The following is a 21,340-nucleotide window of genomic DNA, read 5'->3' as shown; positions in this document are numbered from 1 at the left end:
AAGGGATATAATATCCCACGAGATGCCCTAAGAAGACTATATTTCTTTCTTTAACTACTTTTCCCCAAATAAAATGCTTGGAAGAGACTATCAGGGGAAAACTAGGATTAAAAAGTAGAAGGTTCTGTTTTAAAGGATAAAGTTGGAATGAAGACAAATAACATGAGTTCTGACATTCACAGACGACATACAAATAAATGGATTTCTCATCGGATCCAGCTTTTGACTCAATGTATCTAGGCAACAGAAGACTGGATTTAATAACAGATGTTCACTGCATAGCAATAACCATATAATGCCAGGGTAGACTAAAACAGCATTTTATCAACCAATAAATGTACTATTTGTTTTAGTTTACCATTTTGTTCTTCAGCTCACTTAAAAAAGGGGAAAAAAAAAACAGAGGACAGATTGATTCACTCAGCATCTGCTGAACTCAATATGCTCAGATTCATTTACAATAAAAAAAAAATCTGCTCTCTGTTTACATTTTTCACCAAAGCATATGATCTGATGTGTTAACACCACCAACTGGGTTTGCCAGAATGACTTTCAGGGATGCTTCTAGGATGCCCCAACACATTACTGCACCAGTGTTTGAACCAGTTTAGATGGAAGTCTAGTGACCATTCCAAGAACAATATACTAGGGGTATTTGTCCTTGACCAACACTGAAAGAGAGGAATTTGGATTCCCCAAACACATATTTGTGAGAGGATAAGAATGAGCATTCAACTTTGTTAATTCATTGGAGCTCTCCTTCAGACAGCCAGCATCTCTCATGTCTTTTAAATGGGATTAAATTAATTAATTTAATTTAATGGGATTCCAAAGATTCCTGCCTTACTTTAATTCCTCTTATTCTAATTCCCTGTTCTCTTCAGATACTCTTCCAGCTACTAACTTGTACTCTACTTCTCTTAGTGTTGTCTGTAAAATCTGCTGACAGCACAGGGACTTTTATTTCTCCCTCTGCTCCCCACCTCCGAAAAAAAGAGCAATTTTCTACTTAAAGGCAGTAATTTTATAATCTACTGCTTTGTGTCCCTGTAGCAACTGGCACAAAACTGGGTACCAAAGTATTGGCTTGGTACTATGAGCAAGAGTTTCACTCAAGGGTCAAGGAGGAAAGCTGGGGAGGCTCTGTCTACAAAGAAGGATCTTTGTCTTCAGTAGACAATCACCCTGAGCTGGCATCTCAATAGTGGTAGAAACAAGACCCCATCCTATTTTTGTTTTCTGCAGGATGGCTCTCCCAAGATAGGTGAAGTGCAATTACAGGTCAAGTCAATAGTATTGTGTATCTCTTGGCAAAAATCAAGAGAGCAATTACTGACTGAAGCCAGAAACATTTGATCCATCAAAGAAGGAAATGATGAACAACTTATGAACAATGTTTAACACTCTGCTAGTGTCTCAACATTTTAAAAGCTGGCTGGGTTAGAAATATTTCCCTTGACATCCTTGCTTAACCCTTGGAAAGGACTATTGTTAAATAATGGACTTTCTGGTGGGGAGCATAGTGGACATGGCACTGTAGAGAACTCAGTTCAAACCTTGCATAAGACACTTTAATTTTTTAATTATAGAGAAGTCACTTTATCTTTGAATGTCAATTTCTTTATCAACAAAATAGGGATAGGATAGTAATACCTACTTCCTAGGATAGTGGTGAAGAACAAATGAGATAATGCACACAAAATTCCTTGTAAACATCAGTGTTATTTAAATGTGAATCATAATAATAGTCCTAATAATAATTATTGCCTTTATTAGTATTTGTAAATTCTCTTAGTTTGGTGGAGAAAAAATGTGGGAATCTTCCTTTACCCTCTCAGAAAAGGATAGTATCTAAGCATCCAGTGCAATACTTGTGAGAAAAGTATCAAAAAAAGTGTGTGAAGTTTAATGGTTTGACTTTTTTCAGGAGAAAAAGAGAAGAGAGTACACACTGGATCATCAACATTGTTTGGCAACCCCCTAAGGAGGATCAGGCATCCAATATGAGAGCAGCTAGGTGAAACAGAGGGTAAAATGCTGGGCTTAAAGAGTCAGGAAGCTTCCTGAATTCAAACCCAGTAGAAACTGTTGTGGGTCTCCTTGGCAGTTATTTGACACCTCTGCCCTACATTACCTTTGTCCCACTAAATGCTAGTTTTGCCACCTAGTGTTTTTCCCACTAGAGCTAAAGAAGGAGATCCTTTGGCCCTGAAAATCATATTGGATTTGTTTTTTTGCGTGTTTGTTTAGTGGTTCAGTCATATCTGTCTCTTTGTGACCACATATGAGGTTTTCTTAACAGAAATCCTGGAGTGGTTTATCATTTCTTTCTCCAGCTTATTTTACAAACAAGATGAAATGACTTGTCCATGATCATACAGCTAGTAAGTGTCTGAAGTCAGATTTGAATTCAGAAAAGATGAATCTTCCTGACTCCAGGCCCAATACTCTATCCACTCTTCTACCTAGCTCCTATCATATTAGATGCACAACAATGCTTGTGGTGGTTTCCCATTTCCTTCTCCAGTGGACTGAGGCAAACAGAGGTTAAGTGCCTTTTCCAGAGTCACACAACTAAGTAAGTGTCTGAGATGAGTTTTGAACTTAGGTGTTCCTGACTCCAGGCCCAGTGCTCTATCCATTGAGCCACCTACATGCTTCCAGCTAATAGACAGCAGCACTCTACCTAGGATTAAAAGACGCCCAAATTTTGAGACTACTTGTAGCATTTATAAGAGCAAGAAAGCATTTGAACTTACTTAGCAAGAATAAATAAGAGTTACATCCTAGTTTTCTGTCTCCTAATTTCTAACCTCTTTTCATTCAAATAGTCTTAAAATAGTGATTTGATTGTGTCCTTCTGAATCTTGCCAGGCCTCAAACCAGGTCTTGGACACAGTCCAGTGCTTTTTCTAACTCTAAATCCTAGACTTCTTCCCTGAGACCTTGGTAAATGATTTCTGGAGTCCATATAGATTCAAAAATATTTCTGAACCTATATTCCTCAAAAACAAACAAACAAACAAACAAACAAAAACAAACAAACTTGAGGGGATCTGGAGGTTTGAAAGGACCCTCAAGATTAACTCCAAAGTCAAAATGAGGGCTTCACTGGACTTTCCAAGACTTCACAGACCACTGCACTTATCCACAATTCCTACTTGGGCAACATGCATATCTATCTACACTTAGAGGAGGGACCCACTTGACTAAATTGGTGGTTTAATTTCTTCTGAGTCAATCATTCACATAACTTTTTTTCTGCCTGGGGAAACTGCCAAAGGCACTGGAAATTAAGGAATAGTCAGAGTTTAACCTGGATAACAGCTCCTGCCCCTCATTTCCTTCCCAATGGAGGAAACACAGCAGGAGGGGCCCTGAAATCACCAAGGGATCACTTCATTGCCTAAATATAATAGTTTACCCTGATAGGGTGCTTAGGAGTGAACAAAGTTCTTTCCTCACAACAACCCATGGGAGTACAAGTATTATCATTCCTATTTTACATTCACGCAAACTTCAGGAGGAAAAGCATCTGCACAAAGCTAGTCAGCACAAAAGTTTGAATACTATTTAAATTTTTTATTGATATCTTCTGCTTTTATAGCTGTTTCATCTTCAAATAATTCAATTGATTGAACCATTCTTTTTAACAAAGAACAAAAAAGAAATATTAGAAAGAGAGTGTGTGTGGGGGAGGGGCTTAACTAAATCTGATGGCCTGCAATGTTACACATCTAGAGTGTAGAACTCCAGTGAAGTGAGGAAGGTATATTTCCTTATTTTCCTTTGAGAATAGGCTTGTTCATTGTAATTATATAGCAATTAATTTCTCTGGGTGTATATTTTCTTTCTGTGAATAATGTTTAATCAATTGTGAATATTTTTCCCCTGACCCTATTTCTGTCAATTTGCATCAGTTCTTATAGATCTTCCTATATTTTTCTAGATTCTTCATAGTTAGCATTTCTTTAGGCATGGCAATATTGTATTAAATTCATGTACCACAATTTCTTTTTTATTTCTTTTCTGTATCTACTCTCTGGTTCTTTGCTTTTACAAAAAGGGATGCTATAAATATTTTACTGCCTATAGACCTTTCTCTCTTTGATATGCTGTTTGTTGTTCAGTAGTTTTCAATTGTGTCTGATTCTTTGTGACCCCATTTGGGGTTTTCTTGGCAAGATACTGGAGTAGTTTACCATTTCCATCTCTAGCTCATTTTAGAGATGAGAAATCTAAGGCAAATAGAGTTAAATGATTTGCCTTGGGTCATATAGCTAGTAAGTGTCTGGGGCCAGATTTGAACTCAGGAAGATGAGTCTTCTTGACTCCAGGCTCATTGGTCTATATACTATAACACCTATTTTTGATATTTTAGGAATATATACAAATAACTAGTAGTGGGATCCTTGAGTCAAATGATATTTACATCTTAGTAACTTTCTTAGCATAACTCCAAATTACTTTTCAGAATGGTTAGATAATTCCACCAAAAGGCTCTTACTGTTCCCATCTTTCCACAGCCTATCCAACATTACCTAGCCATCTTTTGTCAGCTTTAATAATTTGCTGAATGTGAAGTGAAGCCTCAAATTTGTTTTGATTTGTATTTCTCATTTAATGAATGATTTAGAGTATTTTTTCATATGACTGTTAATAGTGTGTAGTTCTTTGGAGCATAGTTTGATAATAGCTAACTTGGGTGAAGAGTTTAAAGGTCTGCAAACTTCTGTTTTGATTTATAACCTTTCTCCAAGAAGTCTAGTGTTCTTTCCATCATATCATCTGGCTCCTCTAATATACATATATCTCACAATCTGAAATGAATTAGCTTTATTTTCCCCCCTTGAGAACAAATGAAAGCTCCCATTTGGTTCTCCCACCTTGCAAGAAGTCCTTTTAAGCACCTGCCATCTGTCACAGCAAAGCTGCTGCTGACCTGGTGCCATGAGTATAGCTGTGATGATAATTACACTTCCTGAATATATTCCTTTGAGTCCCTTTGAGCTGGCTGAAGAAAGTTATTATTAAAAATGATTTAAAACAAGCCTCCTATTTCACAGCTTTTAATATTTGATAAGATTTCAGAAAGACTGATGGAGAGCAGGGCATGTGGTCTGGCATTTTACAATCACAATTTCCAGCTCTCTTAGAATTCCCTCAGGGGTACCACTGAGCAGGAGTTGGGGGTGGGACAAGGAAACTCCAAAGAGAAAAGAGGGAGCAGAAAATGGACTTCAAAGGCCATCTCAGAGGACTAAGTCAACCTAGCAGGAAATGCTAGTCCCATAGAAGCTTCAGGTCCAATACACCAATGCAACACAAGGCTGCCTCTATGAGAGTCTCAAGGGAACCCCTACCTCCCCACATTGATGTCCTCCCTAATTCTCTTCTGCCTGTCTCTTCCTGATGCTTGAAGTTCCATGGTTAGAATTCTATTCCTTTTGTTTAAGACAGGTCTCTGATGAAATGCAAATATCCTTAGGTGGGGTGACTCTTTAATGCAGGGTTTCTTGAGGAGTCCTTAAACTTGAATGGAGAAAAAATACATTTCGGTTTCAATAAAATTGCTCTCCTTTTTCATCCTTTCCTTTCTTAATAAATGTTTGAGTTTTTTTCCTTCCTTCCTTCCTTCCTTCCTTCCTTCCTTCCTTCCTTCCTTCCTTCCTTCCTTCCTTCCTTCCTTCCTTCCTTCCTTCCTTCCTTCCTTCCTTCCTTCCTTCCTTCCTTCCTTCCTTCCTTCCTTCCTTCCTTCCTTCCCTTCCTCTCTAAATTTATGATTCTATCTATATACCCCATTTGAGATAGACTATCCTAACTTCCAAATCTGTTTTTCCAGGGGAACAGATTTGCATCTCCTCACTAGGAGTTCCTTTATCCAATCTCTGCCTCAGCCTTTTGACAGTCTGTCTTAATTTTAGATGAATTCTGTCTCTGCCCTGCTCTGCCCTGCTCTCCATCCCCAGACACCTACAATCTCCACATCAATAAAGTGGTAAATTCCTTTCTTCTCAATTTTCTCCAGCTAACCCTGAAACAATCCTTGGACATTTCCTCCAGTTTCTAAAAAGATGGAAATGTGGTTCTTATTCCCACTCACCAAGACCCAGGATCTTGGCTTCTCAGACCAGAGGCAAATTCCCTTTTACTTCCACTTTTCCCAGTCTCCATTGCTTAGGAACAAAGTCTGTGCCGTGTCTTCATTCTTTCCTAACTGTCCCAGTTTATTTTCCTCATTTTGCTGGTTTATGGTGACACATTCTAATAACAAGTTCAATCTCTCAGCTGCTCTGAATTAGTCATTAATTTCATGGCTCTCCACTTTCATTAGCAGGTTTAAAAAAAAAAAACTTTTAACCTGCCAAGTAGGGACCTGCTTAGCACCCATCCCTTCTTTTTCTCTCTGACTTAGGCTTGCCTCATCAGTCAAGTCCTAGGGCAGGGAGGTTTCCAAATCCTAACTGATGGCAAAAGATTAATTAGGTCCTCTCCTGGGCAAGTAGATCTTATTGAGACCCTGGACCTAAGTGCCAAAATGCCCTGCAGGCTACATTGTGGAACAACCCCAGGCCTGACCTAGGAAAGAAAGTAAAGCTATTATTATTATTTAATCCAAAACAGTGCTAGGGTTACACATCATCACTTTGTACCACTCTGTTCAGAAAAATATCATCTTTGTAGCTTATGCTTGATTCAGTGTGGAACTCTTCGTGACCCTATTTGGGATTTTCTTAGCAAAGATTCTGGAGTGGTTTTCCATTTCCTTCTCCAGCTCATTTTACTGAGGGGGAATCTGTGGCAAATATGGACATGACTTGTCCAGGGTCATGCGGCTAATATATAAGTGTTTGAGGCTAGATTTGAACTCAGGAAGATCAGCTTTCTTGACTCCTAGTCAGTCTGGTACTCTGTGCACCACCTAGTTGCCTGATAGTGCTCTGCCAGTCTGTGCCTGGACACATCTCTGAGCAAGATTGCACTTGGTTAGAATACTATTGTACCATAAGAAATGGTAACAAGACAATCACAAAAAAACAACAACAAAAAAACTGGAAAAAGTTATAGGAAGTGATAAAAACATGAAGTGAGCAGAACCAGGGAATGCTATACACAGAAACAGCAAAAATGTATGCTCATCAACTGCAAATGACTTAAATATAATCAGCAATGCAAGGATCTAGGGCAACCTCAAGGGACTCTTGACAAAAAAGGTTATCTGCCTCCCCAGAAGGAACTACTGAATTCTAAATGTAGATTAAAGCAAACCATTGTTCACTTTATTTCCTCAGTGATTATTTTTTCTCTAGTGTAAGTGAAATGTCTTCTTTCACAACATGATAAACATCAAGATTTGTATTGTATGATAACACATGAACAATCTATATCAGATTGTCTTCCATTTTAGGGAAGGGGGAAGGAGAGAGAGAACATGGATTCCAAAATGTCAAAAAACAATTATTGAAAACTGAGCAGACTTAATCCGGAAAAACAAACTCATAAAACAAAAAACAAACAAAAGATGGCATTTGGCTTTGGACTGTCATGTGTCCTGCAATCCCTGTTCCTCCCTAATCACAATCACAACCCCACAAAGTAAAAGAACTGTGCTTTAGTGTTCTAAAAAGGTCTGTATAAATCCTCTCTTCTTAACTGTAGTGTAAAGCTCCTTGAGGGCAAGGACTGGGTCATATCTCTTCGCAAACTGTCTTAGTGTTCAATTCTGTGCACAATAAATACTTGTGGGCTTATTGATTGACAGAAGCAGTCTCTAGGTTACAGAATTCAACAGGAACAGTATGTTCCTTTTCTAGCCCTGCTCTAATAAAGAGCTTGAATGTCACTAATTGGCAAGCTACAGCTGGGAAGCTAGGAGCTGTTGAGTGCATACTTTGCTATTAAAAAGTCAAAGAGATCGGCTTGTGTCCTGAATGCTGATTTCTGCCAATCCATTCTGAAGTATTAACCTTTTTAAACTCGGTCTATAGCTAGGGGGTTGTGGACAACCTTTTCATTCATCCATAAATCTAGCCATACATTCTATCCTTCAACATTTATTAAGTGTCTACTATTTGCAAAACACCACATTAGACTGTAGGAGAGACACAAAGATGATTAAAAATAGGTCCTGCATTCACTGTACACATGATTTATTTAGTAGGGAGATAGACTACCTACATGCACAAATACACAATACTTGAAGTCTGGGATTATATGTTTTCTAAGCTTTGCATCTCCCCTAGTATCAGGTACAGAGCTCTATACACAGTAGTTAAGATTTACTAATTGTTTATTATTACAGAATAAAGTATGTAGAATGGAAAAACCAATATATACATTGATTATAATAAAGTGACAAAAAACACTAAAAGGCAACCAAATTCAAATCATTCGTAATGACCAATTTCAGTTCTGGAGAAATAACATAGACAACATTCCATTCTAATAATCCCCTCCATAACTACAAAGAAAAAGAAGATGTTTTCAGGACCCTGCTCTCTCCTGGTTTTCCTCCTACCCATCTGTGAGCTCCTTCTCTGTCTTCTTGGCTGGATCATTGTCCAAATCTCAGTTGCTAACTGTGGGTATCCCACAGTGTTCTCTTCTGGGCCTGCTCTTCTCCCTCTGTACTATAGTACTTGGTGATCTCACCAAGCTCCCATGGATTGATTTATCATCTCCATGCTGATGCTTTAAAATCTACCTTTCAGTCCTCACCCCTCTCCTGAGCACAGACACTATAATATTCAAATGGCTATTGGACATCTTAAACTTGATGGCCCACAGGCATCTTAAACTCAACAAATCTAAATCTGAACTCCTTGTCTTTTCCCTCAAACCTTCCCCTCTTCCTAATTTCCCTATTACTGCCAAGGGCATCATCTTCTAACCAGTCACCCAGGCTCAAAATTTAGCCGTCATCCTCCTCACTCTCTCACCACTCATATTTAATCTGTTGCCAAAATCTGTTGAGTTTACCTTCATTTATAATTATTGCATCATATACAACAGAAATTTTGTTTGAAGAATGACTTGTGTATCTCCACATCCAGAAAAAGAAATGTAAACCAAAACAAGCAAAATATAGTTATTTTTATATATATATATATATATGCACAGTTATGTGTCTTTTTGTTAAATGATACCTTCTCTAGAGCAGGGAGGGTACTTAGGAATTTTAATGTAACAAACAAACAAATAATTAAAAATAATTAAATCAAGTAGGGAAATAAATTTAGGAAACTGAAAAAAGAACCTTAAAAAACAAAACCTATTGCATATGCCACTTTTCTCCTCAGGTCCTTATCACCTCATTCTTGAACTCTTATAATAGGATATTGCTTGGTTCACCTGTCACAAATCTCCCTACTCCAGGCAGTTTTCTACCTCAGCCATCAACGTGATCTTTGGAAAATACTCCTAAAGGTCTGACCATGTCAAATTCCAGTGCTTCCCCATCACCTCCAGGATCAAAAATGTAAAAACTTTTGTTTGGCATCCAAATCTCTTAATAACCTCCTATTCCCCCTCCAGTCTTCATACACACACACACACACACACACACACACACACACACACACACACTACCCTGACAATAACACTGACTTCCTTCTTTGTGGTAATTGTTTAGTTGTTTCAATCTTGACCCCTTTTGAGGGTTTTCTTGGCAGAGATACTGGATTGGGTTGCCATTTCCTTCTCTAGTTCATTTTACATATGAGGAAACTGAGGCAAACAGAATTAAATGACTTGCTCAGGATCACACAGCTAGGAAATGTTTGAGCCTGGATTTGAACTCACAAAGATGAGTTTTCCTGATTCCATTCTCTGTGCCCTATCCACTGTACCACCTGGCCTCCTTGCTTTTTCTTAAACAAAACACTCCATCTCCAAGTTCTGTATGTTTCTTCTGGATGTCTTCCATATCTGAAATGCTCTCCCTCCTTATATTGGCCTCCTGACTTCCCTGGCTTCCTTCAAGTCCCAGCTAAAACCCCATTTTCTACAAGAAGCCTATCTGGATGATGCCCCTTAATTCTGGGGCCTTCTCTTTGTTGATTAATTCTGATATACCTTCTTTATAAGTTGTTTTCATGCTGTTTCTCCCATTACATTGTGATCTTCTAAAAATTTTCTTTTTGCCTTTCTTTGCATCCACAATGTTTAGCACAGGGCTTAGAACATAGAAGGCACTTACTGACATTTTTTAATTTACTTATTAAAACCACTATCTTCTTCTTAGATTCAATATTAAGTACTGGATCTAAGGCAGAAGAGTAATAAGGACTAGACAAATGGGGTTAAATGACTTGCCCAGGGTAACATAGCTAGGAAGTATCTGAGACCAAATCTGAACCCAGGTCCTCCAGACTTCAGACGTGACTCTTTATGCCCACTGAGCCACTTAATTGCCCCAATAAATGTTTTTTGACTGATAGCTAAGGGTCCTCCCCCCCTCCCAATTTTAATGTACTGGGGTCAGGAAAGTAAAGAGAAGCAGTTGAGAGAGTGAGGGTTCCTCAGAGAATGTGTGATTCAGAGAAAGTCAAGAATTTTTTGTACGTGGGATTCCAGGGAATGAAGAGAACATACATACACACACATATATGTGTGTGTGTGTGTGTGTGTATATATATATATATATATATATATATATATATATATATATATATATATATATATATATATATATATAGAGAGAGAGAGAGAGAGAGAGAGAGAGAGAGAGAGAGAGAGAAAGACAGACAGACAGACAGAGACAGAGATGGAGACAGAGAGAGAGGAGGGGGAGAGAGAGGGACAGAGAGCAGGGAGAAGAGTGGGAGAGAGACAGAGACAGAGAGAGAGGAGGAGGAGAGAGGGAAGAAGGGAAGGGAGAGAGGGAGAAAGAGAGGTGGGGAGAAAGAGAAGGCTAGAAAGGGGGTGAGCAGAGCGAGTGATTGAGTGAGCACAGAATCTTTACCACCCATAGAAAACCATTTATGCTACTGAAAAGTTCTCAACTTCTAAACCAGGTCCCAAATTCTGAGGGACTTATGAGAAAGAACATTATCCACATCCAGAGAAAGAACTGTGAGAGTAGAAACACAGAAGAAAAACAACTGCTTGATTGCATTGTTCGATGGGGATATGATTGGGGATGTAGACTCTAAATGATCACTCTAGTGCAAATATTAATAATATGGAAATAGGTCTTGACCAAGGACACATGCAAAACCCAGTGGAATTGCGCATTGGCTATGGGAGGGGGTCGGGGAAGGGGAGGGAAAGAATCTGATTCTTGTAACCATGTAAAAATTCTCTTAATCAATTAAATAAAATTTAAAAAATTAAACCAGGTTCTAGACCAAGGTGCAACACCCCTCTTACTGTATGTGGCAACATTATTGTGGTTGTTGGAAATGTCAGAATGTCGCCAGCTGTCTTTCTCATCCTGAAATGTTGTTTGAAGCCCTCATTGTGCCTCATTTGTTTCAGGGGTTCTTAACTTTTTTGGGGGGTCATGGACCCCTTTGGCCATCTAGTGAGACTTTCTCATCATGTCTTTTACAAATTGAAGGAAATGCTACATTTCAGTTAGAGATGACTGAAAATAAAGATATAATAAATATTTTTCCCATTTCCCCCCACTCCCACCTCACCTCACTCACAGATCCCCTGGAATCCATCTAGTGGCCCTGGATCCTAGTTTAAGAATCTCTGGTTTACTAGTACAGAAGACACCACCATCCTGCATTGGGAAGCCAGGGGTCTCTCTGGAGAGCTGAACCCAATGAAGCGGGAGTTTCTTAATTGACATTTAAATGTCAGTGCACCACATTAAATGTTATGGGTGCTTCATCAGTCAGTCTGGGGGAGGTATAAACACATTGTGAGCCCTTTAATAACTGCCCACATTAATTATGGATGCCCTTTGGTAGCTGGAAACAAGACCACATTGCAAATGCCAGGTTGTAACTGGGCTGATGGGTGGCCCTTCCCTTCCTGTCTCATCCTTCTTTCGATGAAAGAGAGGTAAATCCTGGAAGCTGTTCACTCATGGATTGATTATCTGTGCCATGGAGATAATCTATCTATTTAGAGAATCTATCTGTTCAAAAAAGAGACAGGTAGACAGACAGACAAAAATAGAGGAGAGACGAAACTCCTCCCCAACTTTGTCCAGCAAAGTATTTGAAATGTCAGAATCTACCATTCCTACAGGGAAGTTTGTTAAGGTATTGGGGAAGAACAGAATTGAATCTGAGAGAGGTACGTCTTCCTAATTGTCTTGTATAACACATGTTACCAAAACCACTCTACTGTGTATTTCTTTAAAATCTTACCTTCCATCTTAGAATTCATACTGTGTATTGGTTCCAAGGCAGTAAGGGCTAGGCAATTTGGGTTAAATGACTTGCTCAGGGTCACATAGTTGAGATATATCTGAGGTCAAATTTGAACCCAGGACCTCCAGACTCTGGGCCTAGCTCTCAATCCACTGAGTCACTCAGCTGCCCTCTCTGTGTATTAGTCAACATCATTATCTGCTCATTTCTGTTATCTCTTCTTGAAACAACTACTAGAATTTGGAAAAATATCTGGGATACTGAAATAGCCAATTTGTTAAGAGCCAGGACTCTGGGGGTGGAGGAGGGGGGAAGAGAGGAGGGGAAAGAGGAGGTCTCAATAAAAATCAGTTCTTCCATCCCAGTAGTTAGTCTGATGGTGAACGGGATCAATGTATTCAGTAATATTATTTCATCTGATCCTCAAAACAATCCTATAAGTTGGATTTATTGTTGTTCCGTAGTTTTCATTGGCATCCCACTCTTCCTGACCGTTGTAATGTTTTCTTGGCAGAGATACTGGAGTGCTTTGCCATTTCCTTCTCTACTTCCCTGTAGAGATGAGGAAATTGAGGCAAATAAGGTGAAGTGACTTGCCCAGGATCACACAGCTAGAAAGTATCTGAGGCTGGATTTGAACTCATGAAGATGAGCCTTTCCATTTCTGAGCCACATACTTTTCCCACTGTATCATCTAGCCAATGAGTTAAATAAAATAGCATTACTTTTATTCCCACTTAACAGATAAGGTTAACTGAGGCCCATAAGAGTTAAATGACTTGCTTAAGCTTACACACTTACCCAGAGCTGGAGCCTAAAATCTAAGCCTTGATGACAAATCCAGAAATCTTTCCACTAGATCATGCTGCCTCTCAAATTACACTGGCTGAATTAGCCTTCAATACATCTACACCTGCCTTGAATCTGTGGATTTTTTTAGTTAAAAAAAATAATTCCCTAAGTTATAAAGCCATCTAATTTTCATAGGATCACAGAGTTAGAACTAGAAAAGTTCTTAACAGTCATCTAATCCAACATCCTCATATTATAGAGGAGGGTCTCAAAGCCCAGAGATATTAAAAGAAAAATAAGCAAATAAAAATCTTGCCTAAGTTCACACAGATAGTATAAGTCAGTCAGTCATTCAACAAACTATTCTGTAGGCACCTGACTACATGCCCAACACTGAGCTAAGCAGGGAGGATGAGAAGAAAGGAGGTCACTGTTTAATATGGGGACAGCATGCAAATAGCCAAGTACAACAAGCAATATACAGTATCACCTGGAAATAATTAGCAGAAGGAGAGCACTAGAATTAAAAGGGAATTGGGGAAATTCCTGGAAAAGGAATTCCTGTAGAAGGTGGGATTTTAGCTGTGACTTGAGGGAAGTCAGGGAAGCCAGGAGATGGAGTGAGGGAGGAGAACATTCCCATCAGGGAGTTGAGAGGAGTGTCACATTCAAGGAATGACAGGAAAGCCCATGTCACTAAATCCCATAAGTGGAAGGTAAGGGAGCACCAGGATTACAACCCAAATTCTCTGTCTCCAAATGGAGAACCCTTTCCACTGCCCTGACACAAGATTCTAGTTATCATAGAATGTTAGCATTTGCAGGAAACTTAGGAACAATCTCATCATCTGGTCTGGGATTTCCATATGAATGAATTTAACTCCCATTGGGGTTATCCAGGCCAGGAGTAAGGAGCTCAAAGGTAGGCCCTATAAGCCCAGCTAAGTGGGCAACTAGGTGGCCCAGTGGATTAAGAACTTGACTTAAAATCTGGAAGACTCATCTTCCTGAGTTCAAATTTAGCCTCAGATACTTAACTAGTTGTGTGATCTTAGGCAAGTCATGTAACCCTGGTTGCCTCAGTTTCCTCATCTGCAAAATGAGCTGGAGAAGGAAATGGCAAACCATGCTAGTATCTCTGCCAAGAAAATATCAGAGGGTCATGAAGACTTGAACACAACTGAAATGACTGAACAACAAATAGGTTCAGCTGGAGTTTTAAGAGAGATTATTATATAATCTCCTTTGCTATGGAAACCACTGAGATAAAGGCAGGTCTTTGTTTACTGATGTCTCTTCTCTGTCTCCCTGTCAAAGCTCAGCTGGCAACTAGAGATGTCTTCCCAGGCTCTACAGGTTCTCTCAAAAAGAAATCCCAGAAACCAGAAGATAATCAAGATGAGTACCCAACAGAGGACTTTCAGTATACTCCCAACAACCTCTAATCCATTCATTCCCCTCCACCACATCATTGTATTCTGGCCCAACCCATGGATTTCAAGAACAAGTGTCATGATACTCCATTTTATTTTATTTTTGTAGTACATAGCCATCAATGCCCTTAAGAATTTCTGTTCATGAGTTTCCAGCTCATTAAAATTTAATAATAGACTTTGGGGACCATTAGGATTTTAATTTCCTGAATCAGCACTATCTCATTTACTACCTCATTCCTCTTCTGAAAACAACGCCTTCAGGGACAGTAACAGATGATACTGAGTGGTCATTGCCCTAAGACGACTTTTCAAGGTCCTAGATCCAGTTTATTGCTAGTTCCTTACAGCTAGACTAAATAATTGTTCCAGGATCCATGTAAGGATGAGCACTTTTTCCTTCATCATTCTGGGGCCTAGAGGAACTCCCTAAGTGTGCCCTGGTCTTTACCCTCAACACCCTTATAAAGAAGTCATTTTCCTCATCTACAAAATGAAGGTCAGTGACTTAATCAGGGATTCGTAACCTGGTATATTTGGATCGATTTCAAGGGGGTCTTTGAACTTGGGTGGGAAAAAGACATCTATAGCATAACATAATTGGATTCTTTTGTAATTGTGTATATTTTATTTTATGCACTTAACACATTGTGCCAGATTGTCCAAGAAGTCTATCACACACAAAAAAGGTTAATAACTTTTGGGCTAGATTATTCCTAAAGACTCTCTCTCTAACATTCTATTAAAAAAAATCTACCTCTGGGACAGCCTTCAAGGGAAAAAGGAATTAATTAAAAGCCATGTATCACCCAAAGGTCATATGTAGAAGGAAAGATGTCCTCTTTCCCTCAAGACTCTGAAATTGATTCCCTAGGTCCAATTTTGGATTACCCAAGACTTTATGCTATAGGCATTTGAATACTAGGACAAAGAATTTAAAAAAGACCAAGCTATGCCAATTGACATAGTACACATTTTTATCCATAATGCAAAGACAATAATAAGATGAACATTTTTATTCCAAGTAAAATTATGTAGTTTTTTTTGCATAAATTGACACACCCGATCCTTCAGCAATAAAAGACCTAACCCTTTCTCCTCTTCTCATTTCAGTTGTATCCCTGAATCACAGTCCATTGACTGACTTCCTGACAATAGTCAGGTTTTTCCTAAGGCAGAACACAATGTACTATTTCATGAGGACTGTTTTGTTTCTTTGGAGTGATCTTCAGACTCCTCACTTTCCCTCATCTCATATATTCAATTACTTGCCAAGTCTTGCTAATTCTACCTCCACAACATCTCTTGTCTCTGTTCCCTTTTCTACATTCACACAGCCGTGAAAACAAGGAAGACAATATAGCATATGTCAGGTAAGTCAAACCATTATCCTTACCTTGACCCACATCTTCCCTCAGACCTTCATGGATATAGTATAGGGACCCAAACCTAAGTTTATTACTAGTAACAAGTTCATTCTATTAAAAAAAAAACCAACAACCTTCTTTATATTTATAAGTAATTATATACATGCTCTTTGAAGGAAAGAGTTGGTTAATTTTTGCTTTTATCTTCAATGTTTAGTATAGTGCTTATCATGTAGGTGCTCATGAAATGTTCATTGATTGACTGCAGACTAGTCCTACTTGCGCTCCCTTCCTTTCCCTATGGAAGTTTGGGATGCTCTGTTATTGGGGTTTGCATTGAATAGTGAGTAAGCATATCAAGTTTAGGAAGGAGCCCCTATTTCCCAGAGGGACCTTTTGGTACAATATTCAGCTAGATGAGAGATTCCCCTAGGGAATCCTTCTGATAACTAATGAGCATAGATGGAAGGAAAGCTTAATTCCTAGCAAGCCTCAGATTGCCCTTTTCCTTGAGCCTTGTCATTTGAGTTACTTCCTATTCAAAATGTCAGAAAAGCAACATTTCTATTTTAAAAGATATAAAATAGGAGAAGTAAGAAGAAAAAAGGAAGATAGTTGAAGACAGTGAAAGTGAGAGAATAGCAACAAGGTTTGGGGAAAGGCATTATAGAGAAAACATTCAGGTTAAGAGATGATGTAATGTCTTAGAGATTTTTCTTGTCCAACCTTCTGTTTTTGCAGATGAGGTAACAGTCCCAAGGAGAAGCAACTTGCCCAAGGTCACTTAAATAATGCACAATAGATCTTCTTATTCATGGGCAGCTAAGTGGCACAGAGGATAGAATGCCACGTCTGAAGGAAGGCTCATCTTCCAAATTTGGCCTCAGACACTTTCAAGATGTGTGATTCTGAGCAAGTCACTTAAATCCTACTTATCTTCAGTTTCCTCATCTGTAAAATGAGCTGGAAAAGGAAAATGACAATCCACTATAGTATCTTTGCCAAGAAAACCCCAAATGGGGTCATGAAGAGTCAGACAGAACTAAAATGACTGAACAACAACTTATTATTCCAGATCCAGGATGGTATCACATTGCCTTCTGGTATGGGGTGAGAGGAGAGCAGGGCAGTTTGATCTCTTCTGTTAACTCTTTTTGAGAACACAACTTAGAAGTGATGATTTCATAGTAGTCGTCTCACTATATCAAAGCAAGTTAAAGCATCAATAAGGCCTGTCATTCAACTTGAGGCAGTATGGGACATTGGAAAAAAACATGGAACTTGGAGTCACAGGACCCAAGTTTGAACCCTCACTGTGCTGCTAATTTGATTGTTTGGCTTTGAATAGATCTCTTCTTGGGTCTTAGACATCTTCTAGAATGAGATTGGCATAGACTGATTCTAAGGTCTCTCCCACTTCTAGATCTATGAGTCAATGCCTAGCTCAGAGGTTCAATTTGTTGGGTGGGGAGGAGAAATATTGGTTTAGACTTAGGTGCATCGGGTTCAGTCATTTGTAAGAGTCCTACAATTAAAGGAAATACTGCCATGAATATGCCCCTTCTGATCTTATGAACCCCTCTCAGACCCAGAGGCTGTTTCCCTCTTTATGATGAAGGAAAGAATGACTAGATGAATTAGTGAATGAAAAATCAATTATTAAGTGATTTCTGGGGGCCCAGCACTTTGGTAAGAGCTAGGAACACAAGTAGAAAGCAAAATAGTCACCGTTTCCAAGATGCTCACAATCTGCTTGGTAGGGGACACACTCATTGGAAGGTCAGTTGCAGGGAGGATAGCAAGGCTGAGTGGTCCTTAAGGTGATGCAAGTCAAAAAAGTTTTTAATAGGAGATGCCAACATGTAGAAATCAAGCACCAGAGCCTCCAGATTTATGCTGATCTTGCACCTGGAAATGGCTTGCAATGAGGGCCTACAAATATTCTTTATGCATTACTCCCCACCTCCCTCCTCAGCATTTCCTTAATTACAGCTCAGCATTTGGATCATTTACTGCCTCATTCATAAAATGAGACGTCTGCATGTGGTGGTTTAATGAAAACAATCGGAGGAAATGTTACAAATTGTTGGGGGGAACAGGCAGCTGCCTGCCTCCTGACTGCCTGGTCTCTCATTTTTTGATCCTCCTCCTCCTCCCTGGTCTCCTTCAGCATCCCTGCCCCCATTCTGAGGCAGATACCTCCAGCCCACATCAGCCCCTCCCTGGTGCTCAGCTGGGAAAAGCTGCTATCAGCAGCTGTCCCTGGGCCCCACCCATGGAAACAAGAGCTCCCTCAGAAATAGAGAGAAAAGACAGATCCTCGTAGAGCTGGAGTACCTAACAGATGTCCTACGAAGCAGGATCAGAGGATGATGAAGGCTATGACATTAGGTGAGAAGTTTAAATGAAAATCATATCTGATATCTCTTCCCTTCAGACCAATGGACACACTTGCTATGGCAAACTTTTGGAATGCTGTATTTTGAGAGGGGTGACATATTTCAAAATAGATATTGAGTTAAGAAAGGACAAAGGACTAGACTTGTGATTTCATTGTATAGGAAACTACCAGATGAGGAACCTGAGGAACCTCCTTCTGCCAACTGGTTGGCCATCTCCTTTGTAAATTATCTTCTCAAGATGGTCTCCTGGGACTCAGAGAAGTTCTTAATTGTTCAGAATTCCATCAGCAGTATTTGTCAAAGAGGGCACTTGAACACTTGCCTTCCTGGTTCTAAGCTTTGTATTCATCATTCTAGGCTGTCTCTCCAATGCTCCAAAATGAGTTATTAAATATAGGATGTTTTGGAGTCCAGATGGGAAGATGGGAATCATGAAGGAACAAAAGTCCTTTTACAGAAATCATAGCAGACAGATATTGTTTCCCATTCAATATCCCATGGTATAAGTGGAATAGAATTCTGAAGCCAACCTAGTGGAAGAATTCTTAGGCCCTTTGTATATAGTTTGTTGGTTGCTTATTCAGACAAAGCTCAGTCTCAGTCCAGGTCAGGAAGCTTATTTCAGAGTATATTTGGCTGTAAATTTTTTTAAAATTTTAATTAATTAATTGATTTTATTTTTACATATTTTTCCATGTTTCCACGATGCATTTTCTTTCCCTCCCCTTTTCTCTCCCCACTCCCAGAGTCAACAAGCAATTCCATTGGGTTGTACAAATGTTCTCACTTGATACCTATTTCCATATTATTCTTTTTTGCTATAGAGCAATTTTTAAAGGCCTAAACCCCAAATCACACACCCATATATACATGTGATAAGTGATGTCATATGTTTTGCTTTTGCATTTCTACTCCCATAGTTCTTTCTCTCAATGTGGATAGCATTCTTTCCTTGAGGAGTGTCCTGGCTTGTTGCATTGCTACTAGTAACAAAGTCCATTACATTGAATCTCTCTACAGTGTTTTGCTTTCTGTGCACAGTGTTAATGTTCTTCTGGTTCTGCTCATTTCACTCTGCATCAGTTCACTGAGGTTCTCCCAGTTCATATAGACAGCTTCCTGATCATCAATCCTTATATCCTCATATAAATACCACAACTTGTTCAGTTCCCCATTTGAGGGACACTCCATCATTTTCCAAATTTTTGCCACCACAAAGAGCATGGCTATGAATATTTTTGTACAAGTATTTTTCCTTATTATCTCTTTGGGATACAAACCCAGATGTGGTATTTTGCTGGATCAAAGGGCTGCATTGTTTCAAAGCCCTTTGCACATAATTCCAAATTGTCTTCCAGAATGACTGGATTAATTCACAACTCCACCAGCAATGCAATAGTGTCCCCATTTTGCCATAACCCCTCCAACATTTATCATATTGGCCACTCTGCTAGGGGTGAGGTGGTACCTCAGTATTGTTTTGATTTGCATTTCTCTAATTATGAGAGATTTAGAACACTTTTTCATGTGCTTATTGATAGTTTTGATTTCTTTATCTGAAAATTGCCTATTCATGTCCTTTAACCATTTGTCAATTGGGGAGTGGCTTGATTTTTTTTTTTTGTACAATTGTCAGCTCCTTATAAATTTGAGAAATGAGACCTTTGTCAGAGGTTTTTGTTATAAAAATTTTTCCCCAATATTTTGCTTCCCTTCTAATTTTGGTTTAACTGGTTTTATTCATACAGAAATTTTTTAATTTAATCTAATCAGAATTATTCATTTTACATTTTGTAGTGTTCTCTATCTCCTGCTTAGTCTTAAATTTCTTCCTTTCCTATAGATCTGACAGGTATGCTCTTTTATGTTCACCAATTTTATGATTTCCCTCTTTATATTTAAGTCATTTATTCACTCTGAGTTAATCTTGGTATAGAGTGTAAGATGTTGATCTAAGCCTAATTTCTCCCATACTGTTTTCCAATTCTCCTAGCAATTTTTGCCAAATAGTGGATTCTTGTCCCCAAAGCTGGAATCTTTGGGTTTATTGAACACTTTCTTGCTACTGTTGTTTATGCCAAGTCTATTCCATTGATCTATCCTTATATCTCGAGGCCAGTTCCATATAGTTTTGATGATCACTGCTTTATAGTATAGTTTGAGATCTGGTAAAGCTAGGCCTCCATCCTTCATGTTTTTATTCATTATTTCCCTTGATATTCTTGATCTTTTTTTTCTTCAAGATGAACTTTGTAATAACTTTTTCTAATTCCATAAAAAAAAGTGTTTTGGTAGTTTGATACGTATAGCACTGAATAAGTAAATTAATTTAGGTAGGATTGTCATTTTTATTATATTAGATCATCCTACCCATGAGCAATTAATGTTTTTCCAATTGTTTAGATCTAGTTTTATTTGTGTGAAGAGTGTTTTGTAGTTATGTTCATACGATTCCTGAATTTGTCTTGGCAAGTAGATTCCCAGGCATTTTATCTTGTCTAGAGTAATTTTAAATGGAGTTTCTCTTTCTAACTCTTGCTGCTAGGTTATGTTGGAAATATATAGGAATGCTGATGATTTATGGTGGTTTATTTTATACACTGCAACTTTGTTAAGGTTATTGATTATTTCTACTAGTTTTTTAGCCTTTTTTGAACCCCTAAGATACAAGTCAAGAATCATGGATCTACCTTAGGAGATGCTTTAATATCGTATGTGTCCAAATCTTTCCTTCCCCTCTCTTCGCCTTATGGATCTCCAGGAATAGAGTCCTTCTTGGGTTCACAGCTCATAGACTTTACAGTTGGAACAGGCTTTAGAGGTCAAATAGTCCAGGATTCTCATTTTGCAAATGAGGAAACAGGCTTGCAGAAGAAGTCTACTCAAGTAGCTTTGTCAAGAAAACCCCATGAATAGTTATGGTCCATGGGGTCACAAAGAGTTGGAAATGACTGTACAACAACTTCTAGAATAGATGGGTAAGGAAGTCTAAGAAGATTTCTGACTTTTAACTCACC

General features: G+C 38.7%; 1 protein-coding gene across 4 annotated transcripts in view; it reads right to left on the bottom strand.

Annotated features, from left to right (window-relative positions):
- KCNIP1 (potassium voltage-gated channel interacting protein 1) overlaps positions 1-21,340 on the bottom strand; it is a 598,407-nt gene that overhangs the window by 247,935 nt on the left and 329,132 nt on the right. The gene's annotated exons all lie outside the window — the stretch shown is intronic.

The sequence above is a fragment of the Monodelphis domestica genome, chromosome 1 (genome assembly GCF_027887165.1).
Source record: "Monodelphis domestica isolate mMonDom1 chromosome 1, mMonDom1.pri, whole genome shotgun sequence".
NCBI lineage: Eukaryota > Metazoa > Chordata > Mammalia > Didelphimorphia > Didelphidae > Monodelphis > Monodelphis domestica.
This window is presented reverse-complemented; position numbering and strand designations above follow the sequence as displayed.